This window comes from Ahaetulla prasina, chromosome 1 (assembly GCF_028640845.1).
Source record: "Ahaetulla prasina isolate Xishuangbanna chromosome 1, ASM2864084v1, whole genome shotgun sequence".
Classification (NCBI taxonomy): Eukaryota; Metazoa; Chordata; class Lepidosauria; order Squamata; family Colubridae; genus Ahaetulla; species Ahaetulla prasina.
Window position 1 is genome coordinate 94,622,853 of NC_080539.1, and position 19,285 is coordinate 94,642,137.

Below are 19,285 nucleotides of genomic sequence, written 5' to 3' on the forward strand. Positions count from 1 at the left end.
TTACCACACACACATTTTCTATTTTTGTACATTTGTATAAAAGGTAAAGGTTCCCCTCGCACATATGTGCTAATCATTCTTGACTCTAGGGGGCGGTGATCATCCCCTTTTCAAAGCTGAAGAGCCAGTGATGTCCAAAGATGTCTCCGTGGTCATGTGGCCACCATGACTGAACGTCAAAGGCGCACGGAACGCTGTTACCTTCCCACCAAAGGTGGTCCCTATTTTTCTACTTGCATTTTTTTTTACGTGCTTTCAAACTGCTAGGTTGGCAGAAGCTGGGATAAGTAACGGGAGCTCACCCTGTTACATGGCACTAGGGATTTGAACCGCTGAACTGCCAACCTTTTGATCAACAAGCTTTTTATGTAAATAAAAAAAAAAAAACAAGCTCAGTGTTTTAGCCACTGAGCCACTGTGTTGATACATTTGTATAAACAGAAATAAATATAGAAGTATGTTTTATTACAAAACTTACACAGAAACAAAGGTACTTTTCCCCAAAGGTGCTTCTTTTAAATAAGACAGGAATTATATTTAATTCCAAGTTTACCAAGTTAAAGCCCAATTGCATTCTCTCTGAATAAACTCAGCATTATCATAAATAAACCTGTCTCCAAAATGCAGAAGTCCCTATCTGACCACTAAAGACAGGATCTTTGTTTCACTATAGTTAGTTAATACTAAAATATATCTAGGGCTATATCATCAGTTCACAAAGGAATCAGAAATGTTAACCCAGTAAACAGATAAGTAACTGATATCTTATTTATATACTGCCTTTATTATTTTTCTAAATAACTCAAGGCACTGAACACACACAATACGCCTTCCTCCTATTTCCCCCACAACACTGTGAGGTAAGTTGGGTTGAGAGAGAATGCATCATTATGCAGCTCATACAATTTTTGAACTTTGATAATTTTACATTACCAACCCAAATGATTGAAACTATGATACATGCAATGTTATTTGTTCACCTTGTGTCCCAATTCCAATTGACACAAATGTTATTCAAGTCATTTTTGTTTTCTTCATTTCTATTTATCATCCCAAGCTTTACCCTATGATTCTACATACACATATATTAATGGAATTCTTTTTCGCCTCTTCATGAAATCTTTTCCAGCCCCTCTAGGATAACCAAGTCATGTGGTGAAACAAACTGCAAATTGACAAAGTCCATTTACAGTTGTTATAACCATGGCATTTTTTCATGTTTGTGTGAATGTTGAATAAATCCCTTGTTTCTTGCAGCTATCAAGCATACAATGTATTCCTATACCCCAGGATAGGCAAGTCTTCCAAAAAGAACATAAAAAAATTATATTTATTACAGACAGGAAAGGATTGGTTACAAAAGAGGCTATTAGCATAGTTTATGAAAATATAAGGGCCTTTGACTGTAAATGAAAGATCAATCATAGTTTCAGTTTACAATTAATACATTTCCAAACATTTGATTGTAAATCATGTTATGCAGACATAAAAGTTAATACAATTATTAGGCATAATATATATTTAATCTACATGCCAATGCTACTCATTCTCTGGTTTTAATAGGGTTAGCTTACAAAATTGCTGTTATTCCAGGATTTCTGTTGTTTAAAAGAAACATATACATTTGTGATGATCTAATGATGTGAACAGACTGAATTAATTATAAAAACATGTTGCTTCTCCCCATCCTCCTCCATCTGTATAGAGTAAGGATTTCTTTTTGAACAGTGTATGTAAACAAAGTTCTTGTAAACTGTCAACTAATTTATATTTATATAAGAAACTAAACAGGTTAAACAGCTTGAAACACTGGTTTTTAATTCTTTAAAATCAATACATCCTACTCACATATCCAAACCTAGATGCCTTGCTTTCAGTCCAAACATTTGAATAAAACACTCAAATGTTATTCAGCTTGAATTCTCCACTTTGGCTCAATGGAGGACATGGAGTCAATTAAGGGCAGGTTGATGAGCGAGAACAGACAATAATTCCATCCGTATGGAGACCACCAAGGTTTGAATATGCAATGGAGACTCACCTGGCAGGGGATTTATAGCTACATATGTCAACGTTTGTTCCAGGTATCTAGAGAATTCACATTATACACTACACACCAGGAGATGGTATATAAAACCATAACAGCACATAAAAGTAAATATTTTAAATGCTCTTTCCTTGGCACTACATTGATTATTAGTATAATGAGCAGACTTTTTTTTTTTTTTACATTTTCCATACAGCAACACATAACACCAAATAAATGAAATTTCTTCCTCTGAAGTTCCTCTGAGACATTTATACTGGTTGGATCTCAGAAAAAATAAAATTGCTAGGAAGGGTTTAGAAGTAAAAATCTTTCTTATAAAATACCATACTATTGTGAAAGTATCTACAGACCCCTCACATCCTGGACATAAATTGTTTCAACTTCTACCCTCAAAACGATGCTATAGGGCACTGCACACCAGAACAACTACTAGACACAAGGACAGTTTTTTCCCCAAATGCCATCACTCTGCTAAACAACTAATTCCCACAACACTGTCAAACTATTTACTAAGACTGTATTATTATTATTATTCTCATCTTTCCTATTACCTATCTCCTCCCACTTATAACTATAAACCTCGTTGCTTGTATCTCTAGGTTTTCCTAGTATGATTTGATTGCTTATTTAGTAACCTATGACTATCACTAAGTGTTGTATCTTATGCTTCTTGATGAACTTTTTTCTTTTTATGTACACTGAGAGCACTGTGTCCAATCACACTTGACTAATAAATAATTCTATTCTATTCTAAAATACTTCCTCAATGCTCTAGTTTACAAAGCCCAAAGCATTTCAGTTTACTGATTCTAGCAATAGTCAAAACAGGATGCTTTGGAAATTGAAATGAGGATGAGAAAAATGAAACAGAATGCTTTAGAAATGAGAAATGAAACGTCTTCAAGCAAAACAAAGCAACTCCCAGTTGCCTTTTGAAAAAGCACCTTTGGGGCAACTATGTCCTAGATGACAGAAATTTCTATAGATATGCTTTGGCAATCTTTTCACCTAGGTAAATCTCGTAGCTGTTAGGAATTACCATGGTTTAAAAAATACTATGCAATCTGGACAACCAGATTGATATGTTATGCTTGTACATGAGAGCCTTGGAAAGAAGCACTGATTTTTTTCTGGATTTCCTTTGTTGGGTATTGCACTGCAGAAGCAGGCCCACTGGCCCATTTTACATATTTTTCTGCCTTGCATTACTTACACAGAACATTCTGCATGTTCCTAAGAAATAAGCAAATTAAGTATCTGTGCATTGTGTCACTTTTCCATGTACAAAACTGGGAAAATAAGCCCTTCCTATCAATCCCCTTGGTGAAAGCGTCAATTCAATGCATTAATCATTTCCCCTTTGGGATGCCAAAACTAATTCTTTTCTGACCCATTGTTGTCACATGGCTTAAAACCCTCTCATTTTTGTCACAAGTATGTGAGTACATTTGTTTTTTATGACGCTACCCACTACAAATGAACTCACTTTTAATTAATATATTAGAAAATGAACCCAGTAAAACTACAGTACTGATAATTAACAGATAATTCTTGGTAATGTCTCACTGTCAGCATCTAGCAAAAGGCAATTATTACAAACCCTAAATTTAAAACTTATGTTTTTTCAAAATATTTGCTTCTTCCCATACTATTATGTAGAAGAGAACATGAATTTTATAATCATTTCTACAGACTAATTAAGAATGTGCATTGTAATGGGAAATTTACACGTGAAATAGTATAGAATAGAATAGAATAGAATAGAATTTTATTGGCCAAGTGTGATTGGACACACAAGGAATTTGTCTTGGTGCATATGTTCTCAGTGTACATAAAAGAAAAGATACGTTCATCAAGGTACAACATTTACAACACAATTGATGATCAATATATCAATATAAATCATAAGGATTGCCAGCAACAAGTTATAGTCATACAGTCATAAGTGGAAAGAGATTGGTGATGGGAACTATGAAACGATTAATAGTAGTGCAGATTCAGTAAATAGTCTGACAGTGTTGAGGGAATTATTTGTTTAGCAGAGTGATGGCCTTCGGGAAAAAACTGTTCTTGTGTCTAGTTGTTCTGGTGTGCAGTGCTCTATAGCGTCGTTTTGAGGGTAGGAGTTGAAACAGTTTATGTCCAGGATGCGAGGGATCTGCAAATATTTTCACGGCCCTCTTCTTGATTCGTGCAGTATACAGGTCCTCAATGGAAGGCAAGTTGGTAGCAATTATTTTTCTGCAGTTCTAATTATCCTCTGAAGTCTGTGTTTTTCTTGTTGGGTTGCAGAACCGAACCAGACAGTTATAGAGGTGCAAATGACAGACTCAATAATTCCTCTGTAGAACTGGATCAGCAGCTCCTTGGGCAGTTTGAGCTTACTGAGTTGGCGCAGAAAGAACATTCTTTGTTGTCCTTTTTAATGATGTTTTGATGTTAGCTGTCCATTTGAGATCTTGCGATATGATAGAACCCAGAAATTTGAAGGTTTCTACTGTTGATACTGTGTTGTCAAGTATTGTGAGAGGTGGAAGTATGGAAGGGTTTTTCCTAAAGTCTACCACCATTTCTACGGTTTTGAGTGTGTTCAGTTCCAGATTGTTTTGGTTGCACCACAAGGCTAGTCGTTCGACCTCTCGTCTATATGCGGATTCGTCATTGTCTCGAATGAGACCAATCACTGTTGTGTCATCTGCGAACTTCAGTAGCTTAACAAATGGATCATTGGAGATGCAGTCATTGGTATACAGAGAGAAGAGAAGTGGGGAGAGCACACAGCCTTGGGGGGGCCCTGTGCTAATTGTACAGGTATTTGATGTGATCTTGCTTAGCTTCACCTGCTGCTTCCTGTTTGTTAGGAAGCTTGTGATCCACTTACAAGTCTGTTCCGGTACCTGTAGCTGGTTTAGCTTAGTTAGAAGAATGTCTGGAATGATGGTATTGAATGCTGAACTAAAGTCTACAAAAAGGACCCTTGCATAGGTCTTTGGAGACTCAAGATGTTGTAGGATGTAGTGCAGAGCCATATTAACAGCATCATCTGTTGATCTATTTGCTCGGTATGCAAATTGCAAGGGGTCTAAAAGCGGATTCGTGATGGTTTTCAGGTAGGAAAGCACTAGCCTTTCAAAGGTTTTCATGACTACAGATGTTAGAGCAACTGGTCTGTAGTCATTTAGTTCCTTGATGGTGGGCTTCTTCGGCACTGGGATGATGGTAGAGCGTTTGAAGCAAGAAGGAACATAGCACATCTCTAGTGATTTATTGAAAATATATAAGAGTATATGAAAATGGATGGAAACAGGAAGGGTTTCCAAAGGTAGAAAGGAAAGGAAAGGAAATGGTGATGTTGTTAGTGCAAATTGCATATATATATAGCAATAGCACTTAGACTTATATACCACTTCACAGTGCTTTTACAGCCCTCTCTAAGCAGTTTACAAAGTCAGCATATTGCCCTCAATAATCTGGGTCCTCATTTTACTGACTTCAGAAGGATGGAAGGCTAAATCAACCTTGAGCCAGTGAGACCCAAGCTGCCATACTGCTGGCAGCCGATGATCAGCAGAAGTAGCCTGCAATAAGTAGCATTCTAACCACTTATGCTGCCCACAGTGATTCTGGGTAGCCAACAACAGATTAAAAACACCATATAAAATAAGACACAAAACAACCAATTTATAAAGCTATATGAAGGCTTGTTGACTGGAAGGTTGGTAGTTGAAGACCCAAGCACCACACGATGAGACGAACTCCCGATCTTGCCCTAGCCCATCAATCTAGAACCGTGATGGTGAATCTATGGCACGCATGCTCAAAGTGGCACACGAAGCCATGTCGCCCAGCATGCACAGCCTTGCCTGTCGTCTTCCAGGTTTCTGGCGAGCATGCGCGTGCAATGATCAGCTGTCCTTTGTGCATGTGGCAGTGCCAAAAGCCAGCCTGCGCATGTGGACTGGCCACCTGATTGTCGGTTGTACATGCGTGCTAGAACCCAGAAGTTCGGCTTTGCCGGAGTGTGGCCCCAACGAGTGCGTGCAACATTTCCGCATCGCCACCACCTATCTAGAAGTTCAAAAAAATGCAACTGTGAGTAGATGAATAGGTACCATTTGTGGGAAGGTAACTGTGTTCCATGTGCGCCAGCATATAGTCATGCTGGCCACATGTCCATGAAAGCGTCTTTGGACAACACTGTCTCCTTCGACTAGGAAACAGAGATGAGCATTGACCTCCAGAGTTGCACATGACTAGTCAAAGGAAACCTTTACCATATAAAAATGAATCTATTAGGATTTATATAATTTAATACCTCTACTTTCCTCAAATTGCAATTTATTTCTATACTTTGCAAAAGTTGCTTATCCAAAGGGGAATAAAGTAATGGGTATACAAGTGATATTAGTCTTGCAGTAACTGCGTGACTCTATGTTTTAATGAAACCTTAGGCAACTGAGTCTATCTTTCTCCCTTGGCAGAGCTACTTTTTAAGTGTAGAAATAATATACTTTATTTGTAAACATGTTAATGTATACAGGTGGCAGGAGTCCAAAAATCAGAACAGATTAAGAGAAGCAGTTCCTGGTGTATTGCCAGCTATAGGGGCAAGACCAAGCCATCAATCTTAATAGAAGACAGATGGGAATACAGACACTTACATGTGAATAATCACTCTGTCACAATATCAGATGCCTTAAATAATAAAAGCATCACCAAGTGCTCAGAGGTACCAGAGAATCAGATTGGTTTACACTTATGCAGAATCTATATCTGCATTGCAAACTTCATGAGCCAGCTTCAATTAGTGTGCTAAATAAATCTATGCTTACCTTTTTGTTCCAGGTATCTAAAGAGTTTATATTATACTAAATATCAGGAGATGTTATACAAGACTATAACAATACATAAAAGTAAATGTTCTTTGTCACCATCATCTACTAAGTATGTTAATGTTTTCTCTGCTTAAGAGAAACATCTGAGAAATACAATCATCTCTCTTAGAGTACTTATAATTAACTACATTCCTGAGAAAATTTGCATTTTTTAATCTCATGTACTGCTATCGCCAACATTTGGTTATTTTTTATGTCCCCAATGTACAGTTATTTATTCCTGTAAATGTTAAATCTCAACCTACATAACCATCAGAAACAGTCAGAAACGAGTTCTAAGAAATGTGTTGTTTTGGGTGTATACGCTACATACATTTTTTTTGTCTTACAAGCCCACACACAAACACAACAGTTACTGTGCATCACAATTTGGAAAATATAAGCAATTGTGCAAAATCCAAATACCAAAGACAAAGAAAGATGAGCTAAATACCATAAGTAACAAACCAAGCAAACAATCCTCTTTTCAATTGCATTCAAGTCCATAAAAACAAACTCAATAAATCTCTTCAACCTTTGATAAGGGAAAACCCAGGAACAATTCTAGAGAAGACTTAAAGATTACTAAATAGTATCTCTCTTTCCTTTCTTGCTTTTAGAGTATCCACCACACAAGGGAACCATTATAAACTGCAGTAAGAAAAATATTTACAAGCCAATGTAAACTAGATACCCCGTGAATCAGTATTTGTACAGTTCAGGCACTGAGGATTTCCCAGCAGCAAAAGTTCAGAAACATTTTCATAACAAAAGGCTTATTTTTAGTATCTTCTTGGATATTTTCTGACAAAAAGGCTGCAGTGAAATTAACCAGGCACTCTGGGAGAACGAATGCCTTGTTCTGAAACAACGATAACCAGAAGTTACCACTCAAGATAATGTAAAATCACTGCAGAAATGAAAGCAATAATGCAAAGTATGGCTGTCCTATGCACATTGGCACATGAATGTTTCACCACACATGCAAGGAACATTGCTGCGAGATGGACAGCAGTCTTAACTGTACAGATAAATAAAATAAAAATGTATTTCTGAACTACTATTACTCATTATACTGGCCCAATGCCAAAGATCTCTAATACATCACAAATTAGGAGAAGTGAAAAAGAATTACCTTTAGATTATAGTCTTTAAAAAGGCAGGATTTTGACCCAGGCGTTAACCAGTGATATTGAGGTGTTGAAGGGAGAATAATTTGTTCATATAGAACAGGAAAAGAGAATCTAGCCAAGTCTATGTGTTGTGCTAATTATGTTGGGTAAAACAAGTCTACAATGCTAGCTTCTACTATGTGAACGATATAGTCAAGCTAACACAGGGAGGGAAGTAAGTCACTGCCACTCTAGAAATTCAGGAGGATACTGTACTCTTAAACCTGTGGTTTGCCATGCACACAACTTAGAAATGTGGTGAGGTTTATGAAGACGATTGTTCAAGTTCTGTCCAACGCAAAGGCACAAAAGCAATGCAACGATGGTATTATTACACATGGACATTAATATTCCTGCCATCCAAACAGACAGTCTAAATGAACGAAAACACACACACACGTGTCTATGGAGATCCTCAGCCATCCAGGTCATGTTTGTCCCAAAGGTGCTTTTCAAAAGGCACCTGGACTTTCTTGGGTTTTTTTTTTCCTTGAAAACGTTTCGCTTCTCTTCCAAGAAGCTTCTTCAATTCCAGCAAGAAGCTTTTCTTAGATGAGAAGCGAAATGTTTCCGGGGTGTGGGGGGAGAACCAAGAAAGTCCAGGTGCCTTTTGAAAAGCGCCTTCGGGATACACCCATACACACTCTGAGCAACGCGGAGAATACAGAGCAGGAAAAAAATCAACCTTTTTAAATAACCCGGTCGCTTTCGGCGGAACGAACGCTTCCCGCAGCAAAGGAGAACAAAGTAACTATAACATGGTAACTTCTACGCTAGCCCCAACCTTCTCCGACCCCCCCACCCCAGCTGAATTTCTGGCCGCAGAGAAACACCCTCGGTTTGAGGGAGGGAGAAAGAAAAGCGACCAAACCTTCCTTCACTGGGTTTACACGTGTCGCAAAGTAACCAAGCCCGTTTAGGCGAACCCAGCAGTCTTTTATTTATTTATTTATTTATTTATTTTATTTATTTATCACATTTATATACCGCCCTATCTCCCTAGGGACTCAGGCAACTCTTTTGAACTCAACTCGACCTTGTCTTGGACCCCACAACAAGGACGACGCCGCCCGCCTCGCCTTAACGGGCTTTAAAAGGCTCGCCCTTTTAACGGAGTCCTCGTCTTCAATCCCCGAAAGTTTCAACTGCAGGCAGCCACGCCGTCCGCGCGCCTACAGAGGGCCACCCGCGACTGACGCGCGCCCCTGAGGGCCAAAAAGGCGGCACGCCGTTCCCCACCCATCCCCTGCCAGCGCTCCGCTTACCTTCCGTTCGGGCGGTGTGGGGAGGACGCCGCGCTCTCCACCCTGAGAGTCCGTCCGTCCGTCAGTCCGGGCTGATAGAATCCCAAACCCAACCAGCTTGAGCCAAGCCCACCGCACTGGAAGGGTGTTGCTCCGAGGCCTCCAGGAGCGCTGGCTCCTTGCAAAAAAATAAACCGAGCAGCGGGAGGGAAGGCGGTCCGGAGCCTGAAGTTTGCTCGAAGAACTGACTCCTCCCGGACTCAGCTCTCGTGCGGTCGCTTCTGACAAGAGCGAGCCGCCTCCGCCTCCTCCTTCTCCTTCTTCTCTCTCCTCTGAAGCGCTCCTACTCCGCCTCGCCCCTTTTCACGCTCCACAGGCTTGCGGGCGGCGCGAGGGGAAGGGAAGGGGGCTTGCGAGAGTGAGCTTATTCGCCGCTCCCACCCACCCCCTGTCTCCAAGCTCCTTCCTTTGTGCTTCCTTTTGCGGCTGCGTTAAAGATAGCCGCCTTTCCTCGTCCTCCGCCCGGATTGGGTTAGCCAACTTTTCTAACAGACGCCGAGGAGCAAAAGGGTGGTCTAGATGAGGTTTACTCCCGTGAATGGCCAGATTAAAGAAAATATATGCGGAAAGTACTTGTTCTGCATCAGGAAGACTCCAGGTTTAATCTCCAGCATCTTCCCTTTCCTAAAATAATAATTATAAAAAAATCTACAGTGTGACCAAGCTTCCTTTTCTCCTATGGTAAAAAATAAATAAATCTGTTATATAGGTCTAGGTTTAGTTTTAACCGATGGTAAAAACTCTTTGAGGTTCATTTTTCTCTGAAGCAAAAATCGTATCGTTCTCCCTCACTCTCCAATCAAATGTTGGGTAAAACAAGCCTGCATGTTGTTCCAAAGGTGCTTTTTCAACAGGCAATTGGACTTTCTGGTTTTTCTTTGAAGACGTTTCCCTTCTCATCCAAGAAGCTTCTTCAGCTCAGAACTTAGAGCTGAAGATTTGGGACCTTTGGGACAACCATGACCCGGATGACTGAGAATCTCCATAGACATTAAGCTTGCATGTTAGCTTGTGCTATGTGATCGAAACAAACCACTTTAATTATCATGGTCAGGGGAGGGAGACTTTGCTTTAAAAATTACTCTTAAATTGAGGCTTGCAGTTTACTGTGTTTTGCAAACATGAAGTATCTGTTTGTATATCTGAAGGGATTTTGAGGGGCTAGATGTAAAGATAACCCACTGCTTATTTAACCTAGTTAGCTGAATTTATGCACAATAAACCATAGACTAGCCAACCACATTTTAGCTTAGTAGGTTGCATAATCATAGTCTATGTGATAAAACTTTTAGCTGCTATATAAACTCTTATTTAACAGTGTGCAACACAGTCAAAACACTAGATGGATTCGTGGAACAAATTTTTTTATAAACTAGCTGTAATAGCACAACAGGATAAAGCATTCTGCATAGCTAACATAAATACAGTAGTCCTCTAAGACTATAGTTAGGACCAGAATTTGCATTACTAAGCAAGGCTGTTATTAAGTGACTCTTGCCTGATTTTTATTACCTTTTTTGCCACCGTTGTTAAACAAATCATTGAAACTACCACTATTTAGTGAGTCACACAGTTGTTAAACTAAGCTGGCTTCTCCCATTGACTTTGCTTGTCAGAAGCCATCTGGGAAATTGCAGATGGCAATCATGTGAATCATGGAACACTGCAACTGTTGTAAATACATACCAGTTCATACGTATAAGGACTGGTCATAAGTCACTGTTTTTCAGTGTAATTTTAACTTTGAACAGTGGCTAAATAGTTGTCAGTCAAGGACTATTCATGCTGCCTTGTTATCTGTGTCTCGAGGGGCTAGTAGTTAATCACAATGCCTTTTTTGTGATTATGCATGACAAGTAAACTTGGAGCAATTTTTACTTTCAAATTAACACTAGTCTATATATTCTAGAACTAGTACTATACATCTACTTGATTTTGGTTACCACCTTTAAAGCGCTCCATGGCTTAGGACCCGGGTACTTACGAGACCGCCTGCTGTTACCCTATGCCTCCCACCGACCCATACACTCTCATAGAGAGGGTCTCCTCAGGGTGCCGTCCGCCAAACAGTGTCGGCTGGCGGCCCCCAGGGGTAGGGCCTTCTCTGTGGGAGCATCGACGCTCTGGAATGAACTCCCCCCTGGCCTACGTCAAGTGCCTGATCTTCGGACCTTCCGTCGTGAGCTAAAAACATACTTATTTATTCAAGCGGGACTGGCATAATAGTTTGATTTTAAATTGGGGTTTTATTAATATTTTTAAATATTTTAAATTTAATTTTAATTATTAGCCGTTTTTGTAATTTTGATATGTTTTAATTTGTTTTAATTGTACATATTTTGTATTTTATCTCCGGCTGTACACCGCCCTGAGTCCTTCGGGAGAAGGGCGGTATAAAAATTCAATAATAATAATAATAATAATAATAATAATAATAATAATAATAATAATAATAATAATAATAATAATACTTTAGGCTCTTGTCCAGTGCACACCCTTTTAATCAAGATTCCAAATTTACCGAAAGCCAGTGGGTCTTCCAAATCTGAAGAGGCTGCCATTCCCAATTAGTCAGCATAAGCGCTTGAAATTGGAATTACAGTAGTTGTTGATTAGCCCATTTTTGCAAGCTCAGAGTTCATTATTATATTTGCTCACACAAAGGATATATGTGAAGATGAACCCTACAAAGAAAACTATTATAAAAAATAGAAATCAAGGGAAAGAGGCAATGTATCATATTGATTCATTTGGAAACATTTAAATTGGCCTTTATCAATCAATATCAATCTGAATAGAGCTGAAAGGGACCTTTGAGGTCTTCTAGTCCAACCCCCTGCTCAAATAGGAGACCCTATACATCTATTTTCCAGCTAGCAGATCTATGAGGGTGGCAGCTGTACTAAGCCAATGTGCATTAATTCAACAAAACAATGGCAAAGTTAAAGGAGCCCAGATGGAATCTTGAAGGATATTTGAGTTGTAAAAGCAAAGAATCTGAAAATAACCATGTAACAATTTTGTTCTGCATCCTGAAATGTTTACCAAAAAAACCTCTAGTGCAGGATTAGATTAAATGTGGCATTCATTCCTCAATGACATAATCCCTAATATATGTTTTTACAGTACATTAAACCACTCCCACCACTGTGTAGTGTTGAGGGCAAGACTGTCTCTCCATTGGAATATTTTGGCTTTCAGTGTAACCACTATGAGATCAAATTTCAGTTAAGCTTTTATCAAAAATATCTCTGGCTATCTTTCGAGATGAGATTCTGCCTCCCCTGTCTTTTACATTGCCATTTTTTCTTGCCTCTAAACTGCTGTTCCACAGTCTTGCAAGATTACTTTTTGTAATTGCTTTTTGTATGTTGCCATTCTCTAGAGTTATACATACTTATCAGAACCTACAGATCTCTATAGTGAATCCTTGAATTATAAGAAGCAGCCTTTTCTGGAAAGAATTCTGATTTTTATCTCTGGCGATGGGCACATGCATCTGGACAGAAAAGAATATAATTGAGTTTCATGTTTGATTTGAGTTTTATTATTTAATGTGATTTTCCTAGGCTCTGATTTGACTTCATAGTTGGTTTTTCCTGAATTCTGGCTTGCTTAATGCTTCAGATACTGTATAGTCTTTAGTTCATATTTCCTTCTTAGTCTGCCTATAGTTTTTGTTACTTCACATTTTTGTGACAAACTCTAATTTTAAAGTTTATCCATTGGATTGCGTTGGATTTCATTTTATTTGGAGGTGACTTAGCAGGATTCCCCCTAATGATTTTCATCATTCTAGGTCATCTAGGTAACTTATGAGTGATATGTCACTTATTATAATTATTTTTATTTTTGCATACCAATGATTGGATTATTTTAGAAGATACTGTGTATCTCTTAGTGGGGATCTTTACCCTAATCATTCCTTGTTCTTTTCTCGTTAGAGAAATGTCTTGCCTAGCTCTCTGTATGGTATTTTCTTATAATTTGATTTTAGGTATTGATTTTTTTACTTATTTACTGTTATAATGGATTGTTGTACACTGCCCAGATACACTTTCTGTGTGATGGATGGCCAAATAAATTTGATAATAAATTTGCCGTGAGAGTGTTGAAGCTTGTTTTGTGTTCCCTAACAAAACAAAGAAAATGTCAGAATTCTCTATACTAGAACATTTCAAGATTAATAATTGTTCAGCATTGCCAAAAAGGAAATAACTTGTTTGCTATATTAAATTGCCAACCACAATGCGAGGAAAAGATAGTGCAAACAATTCTATTATTTCATGTTACATGGAAAGCAGCTACAAAAATCAGCTAATAATTTATTTTTAGTGAAAAAAGACAATTGACCTAATTCTCACACTGTTTGTGTAGCACACTAAAACCTGGTTTACTAAACTCACTTGCCTAAGTTGATGTAACTCGCTGAACTCTAAACTAACTCCATGGGCTGAATTCACATAACATGCAAATGAGTCTTGGCTATCTTGTGAGTATTAAAAAGAAATAAATCATTTTTATTTGATTTGATTTGATTTTGGAGAGTATCCTAGAACTCTTGGGTATTGCATTGAGGCTGTTATGGTAGATTACTCATTAAATGGTATCATAATTTTGAATGTTTATGTTTGGTAGCATTCACACTAATCTATAGATATCTGAATGAATGCTAATTGGAATATCTTATTTCATAGAAGTACACTGAAAGGCTGAATATCATGTCCTTTATCTGTATAAAGGAATCCAGCTGTCTCTAGAGTCTAGATGAGGGATATCAAACTTGATTTCATTGAAGGCCATATCAGAGTTGTGTTTGACCTCGAGGGGCTGGGTTGGGTGGGGCCAGGGTGGGTGTGTCGGGTGTGCCTGTGGTGGCCTGAGCACTCTGCCAGCGAAAATGGGCTCCTGAGCTCTGTTTTCCACTGTTATGGCCTGCAGTCCTCTGCCAACGAAAATGGAGCTCAAGTGGGCCACAGACATCACTCAAGAAGGCCGCACGTAGCCCTCCTGAGCTCCATTTTCACTGGCAGAGGTACTGCGGGCCGCACTTTTTTTGCCTCTGCACACCCCATTTTTGGAATCAGGAAGGGGATCATGGGTCTGCCGCCCAAAAATGCTTTCCTTTGGAATCGTGAAGGAAAGCTGTCTTTGGAATCTATTCCCAATTCCAAAAAAAGTACATCGTGTTTCAGGCGGTGGATCTGGCCAGGAGGAAAGAGAAGGTGAGTCTGCTAATAAGGAGGACGAGGGTGTGCGGCTCTGCAATGTGCAATGGGAAGGAAAGCATTTTCAGGCAGCAGTGCTGCGATCCCCTCCCCGAAACCAAAATGGTTCCCGGTTCCCCACTGCACATTGCAGGGGAACTGGCCGCCGCCTGAAATGTGGCTCTGAGAATTGCATTGGGGAATCAGGCCAATGGGCAGTGGTGGCTGGAAAGGAGGGACGTTTCACTTTAGGGGCTCCCACTTGGAATGAAGTTATTGCAACCATTGTCTGGCCTGAGCTGCCCGCTGGGCGGCCAGAGGGGTGACCAGACCCAAACCGTGGGGCCTGCCTTGTTCATCAAAGCCGCCGGGCAGATTCCCCCCTTCCAAACTGTCCCAAAGAGTTTTGTTCCTCAGGCTGTGCCCCGACCCAGATCCCCGCCACCTGGAACTGCCCAAAAATGTCCGAAGGGTGGGGGCTGGTGGGTGGACGGGGCTACATTCGGATTATAAAATGCACCCAGATTTTCACCCTCTTTTTGGAGGTAAAAAGGTGCGTCTTATACTCCAAAAAATATGGTTCTAGGGTTCATCTAGGAAGGACTAGTCTCCATTACTATGTATTAAATATCTAGCAATGAGATGTGTTTTTGCAGCAAACTAAAGCTTTTTTAAAACAGATACTTGCTACCAGATGGATGGCTTATAATTCTGAGACTTTGCATTGCAAGTTGCTCTTGCAGCTAAATAATGGGAAATTGTTTTAAAAAGTGATTTGAGCCAGGGAAAGGAACCTCATAGTATTAATATTCTGGGTTAGTTTAGCATTAATAGCAGTTTTATTACCACAGTTCCAAATTGGAATTTAATTCCATATCATTTTGAAAAATTAAGAAAATTAATCCAAATAGATTGAAATCATTTATGTGCAGATATACATAAATTATTCAGATTATGAACTTTACTGTATGCTAAGATCTTTATGAAAACAAAAACTAGCATTCTCTCTAATGTTCAATGTAACCGTTTTATAAATCTATTTACAAGATAAATTTGCTTCTCAGCCACTTGTCTATATTCAACATTTAGTTTTTAACAGGAAAGGAGACACTTTATTTCCTTCCATGTTGCTAGAGTAGCGTGAGAAGATCCTGTGCCAGTGATGGCTAACCTTTTTGCACCGAGTGCTGAAACTGGAGCTCTCACGCCAGAGGGCCAGCTTCTCTTCCAGGTTCTGTCGCATGCAAGCACGCCAACCAGCTGCTCCCTTCCGGGTTTCGGCGCGCACATGCGGGTGCTGCAACCCGGAAGAGCAGCTGGCGATGGCGCGTGTGCCCACCGAGTATAGCGTGCCATAGGTTCGCCATTACGCTCCTATGCTGGAGCTGGAGCATGAATCTCTCAGTTCATATCCCAATACATAATACTATAAAAAAAATTTCCAGGAAAAGATAATTATTTTTATAACTTAAATTGTTGAATGATTATATTCTGGAATATTTATGTTGATATATTTTCTAAACTGCTGAGAAGCTACTTGATAGCAGCACTTTAGAAATCTAATCTAACTTGTCTGTAGATATGCAAAATTTGATGTGCAATGGCTTATAATCAAACTTGCACTTTCTCTATTTTAAATATTATGGTTTAAAAAGACAGCAGCAAAAAGATTTCTAAATTCAATTAGGCAAGCAAAGTGTAAAAATTCACTGGATCAAAGCCAATGTCATAGTCCATTAAGCAATTTATTTTTGGATTTAGTTTAGTTATTCCTGACACTGATTCAAAAAATACACAGTATTAGGATTTATAAAAAAAAAGATCAACATTTATTTATGGTAATTACCAATCCCATCTTTAACCTGTTTTAAAAAGGCCAAATAACATAAACGATTGGACCAATATGAAAAGACTCTGGATGGTTGAAATGGTTTAATGAAAATTGCTATACTGAGCTATAATGTCGTGTTTTGGGGTTTTACCTCAATATATGAACCCAATCCAACTGCAGTTTATAAACTATATGTGAGGCAGGTCATTCTGGATTGTTTAATAAGGCATGGTAAAATAAATGCAAAGGAATGTAAACCTGGCCTAGGGGATGGGGAAGAATTGAGCAAAGCATGAAGGGGGCACTTTCAGAAAAGATTATTCAGCTCCCTGAGGAAGAAAAATGTATGAGAAAGAAATTTACAGACTACAGATTAACAGAGTTGGAAGGGATCTTGTAGATCATCTAGTCCAACCCCCCACCCAAGCAGGAGACCCTATACCCGTGATGGCGAACCTGTGGCACGTGTGCCAGAGATGGCATGCAACGCCCTCTCTGTGGGCATGTGAGCTGGCATCCCAGTTCAGCTTTGCCACACTTGCGTGTGTGCCTTCCACCAGCCAGCTGGTCTTCGGGTCTCTGCCACGCATGCATGGAATGGCAGGGTGCATGTGGGGGGCTGCATGCACAAGCGTGAGGGGGCATGCACAGGGGGCATGCGGGCATTGCATTTTGGGGGTTCGGGCACACGCATGCTCGCTTTGGGCACTTGGTCCGGAAAAGGTTGCCCATCACTGCCCTACACCATTTCTGAACTTAACATAACCCGCCTTGTTATTATTTTGTATAAAATGGGGCAGAGAGAATTCTGAGGATTCTGTTATTCTCCTTATAACAATAAAGATAATCCCTCAGAGGGCTGACAACAAACCACACTTAGAACAACCCAGCTACTGTTTTGGTCAGAAACCCTTAGAAGAGAAGAGCTCATAGGGGTCAAATATATTTGTACCAAATCCAAGTCATTTAAGTAGGTTATTTTTTAATGAAGCTATTTATTTATCATGACCTTTAAAAAAAATAAGAGTTGCTCCTCTAAATTTCCATTACATTTACATTCAAATATTTCCTACAACTAGACCAAGATGTTCTCCCCGGCACATGTAATCTGCAGCTAAATTCTGGGTGCCAGGTTTAGTCTGGCAGCCCCAAAAGGCATTGCTTTCTAGGAAACTACAAGTGTGAGCTAAGGGTGATCAGAAGGATTCTCTTGCCTTGAGGTGTCCCATATTGCAAATAGTCTCTTTGACATCATGTCTTTTTCACACAGCGTTTCTTGCTGAAACTTCCTGAATAGAAAAATGAAGACCAATAATGGCTGACAATACCACCACCACCTTGACAGATTTCTGAAATGTCACTCATTAAACTAGCTCTTACTTAGACTAGAGAACTGCCTACAAAGTGGCACCTTTCCAAATTGCTATTAGGGTATTTGCTTAGCTTTAGCTGTTGTGACCCAGGCCCAAGTAGGTAGTAATAAACTTAGTCCTTGGAAAAACAAACAAACTTTATTCGAACAGCTGGGAATTACTTCATTCCCAGCTTCCTTCAACTCAAAGTAAAACAAATGCCTCCCAACACAAATTCCTCAGTTATCTCGCAAACCTTGGTCCAATTAGGCAAGCTGCCAAAGGCCCTTCCTGGCTAATGTCCAGAAGCCACAAAAACAAAGACGTAGACCAGGGGTAGTCAACCTTTTTATAACTATCGCCCACTTTTGTATCTCTGTTAGTAGTAAAATTTTCTAACCGCCCACCGGTTCCACAGTAATGCGCCATGTATCGTCATCTGCGCATGCCTCTCGCACATCGTGGATTGGGGTTAGGAGGGGCGCTGGCTACCAGCTCTGCTTGTCTGTTACAGCTGGGTGGTGGGGGAGATGCGCGAGCTATTCTGGGACAAGGCTCTTTTGTTTGTGGTCGCACTATAGCGCCATTTAGTTTCACTTACGTAATGTGAACTAAACTTATGCGCAGGAGATACAAATAGTATATTTTCAGAAATTTAAATTGTCACGGGGAATTTTATGAAAACCTAATGAAAATGTTTTTAAATAATGCTCTGAATTTTTTTTAAAAGTCAATTAAATTAAAAAAAAGGACAAAAGGGGTATTGGACAAAACCCCTACCACCCACCATGAAAGCTGGAATGCCCACTAGTGGGTGGTAGGGAGCAGGTTGACTACCACTGACGTAGACGAAGGAGAAGATGAAGCAGAAGACGCAGCTACAACGTTGTTTTCCGGCAAAGCTCAAACGCCGTTTTAAGCCTTATGGGAGGGGCTAAGAGATGGTTGTCCTCTCTGCTTGAGCTTTTCTTGCCTTCTGGCAGCTCTTCTCATGCGAGCATTAGGAACATGCTCCTCCTGTTCCTCTGCCTCACTACTATCAGTCTCTGGAGACTCTGGAGTCCGCACCTCACTTCCCGATGGCCCTGGCCTCACCTCAGCCTCATCACTGTCCAACTCTATTGCCAGTTCCATAGGCTGCTGACAGACCACAACATTAGCTGAAAGAGTTTGGGCAACGGTTGGTGCAAACTTCAATCTTTTTATCAAATGCATAGTCTTTGATGTGAATGCTGAAGATATTTTCCTCTCTGTTAAGGTTGTTATTACAGGTTTGTCTAGTCAAATGACAAAATATAAAAATATGGTGACCCTCCACAACTCTAGAGTTTCCAGTGGGGCTTATGCAAGCTGAGCCTAAATTTGTTTAATCATGGTTTACAAGTCACACTTTCCAAGGTCACCAACAGGCTAATTCATAAAGAAACCACATTTTGATTTAATGTATTGTGCAAACCCAAATTCTAGATGTGTAATTATTTTCTTTTTCTAACAT

General features: G+C 39.7%; 1 protein-coding gene across 5 annotated transcripts in view; it reads right to left on the reverse strand.

Moving 5' to 3' along the window:
• Positions 1-19,285, reverse strand: part of TIAM2 (TIAM Rac1 associated GEF 2) — a 238,716-nt gene that overhangs the window by 149,784 nt on the left and 69,647 nt on the right. For 4 of the 5 annotated variants that reach the window (XM_058168985.1, XM_058168944.1, XM_058168975.1 and 1 more), the window contains exon 1: positions 9,362-9,802. The exons of the other annotated variant lie outside the window; for it this stretch is intronic. The gene's annotated coding sequence lies outside the window, so the exon portion shown is untranslated. Of the gene's footprint in view, positions 1-9,361; positions 9,803-19,285 lie in introns of those variants that run through there. 5 annotated transcript variants of the gene reach the window in all.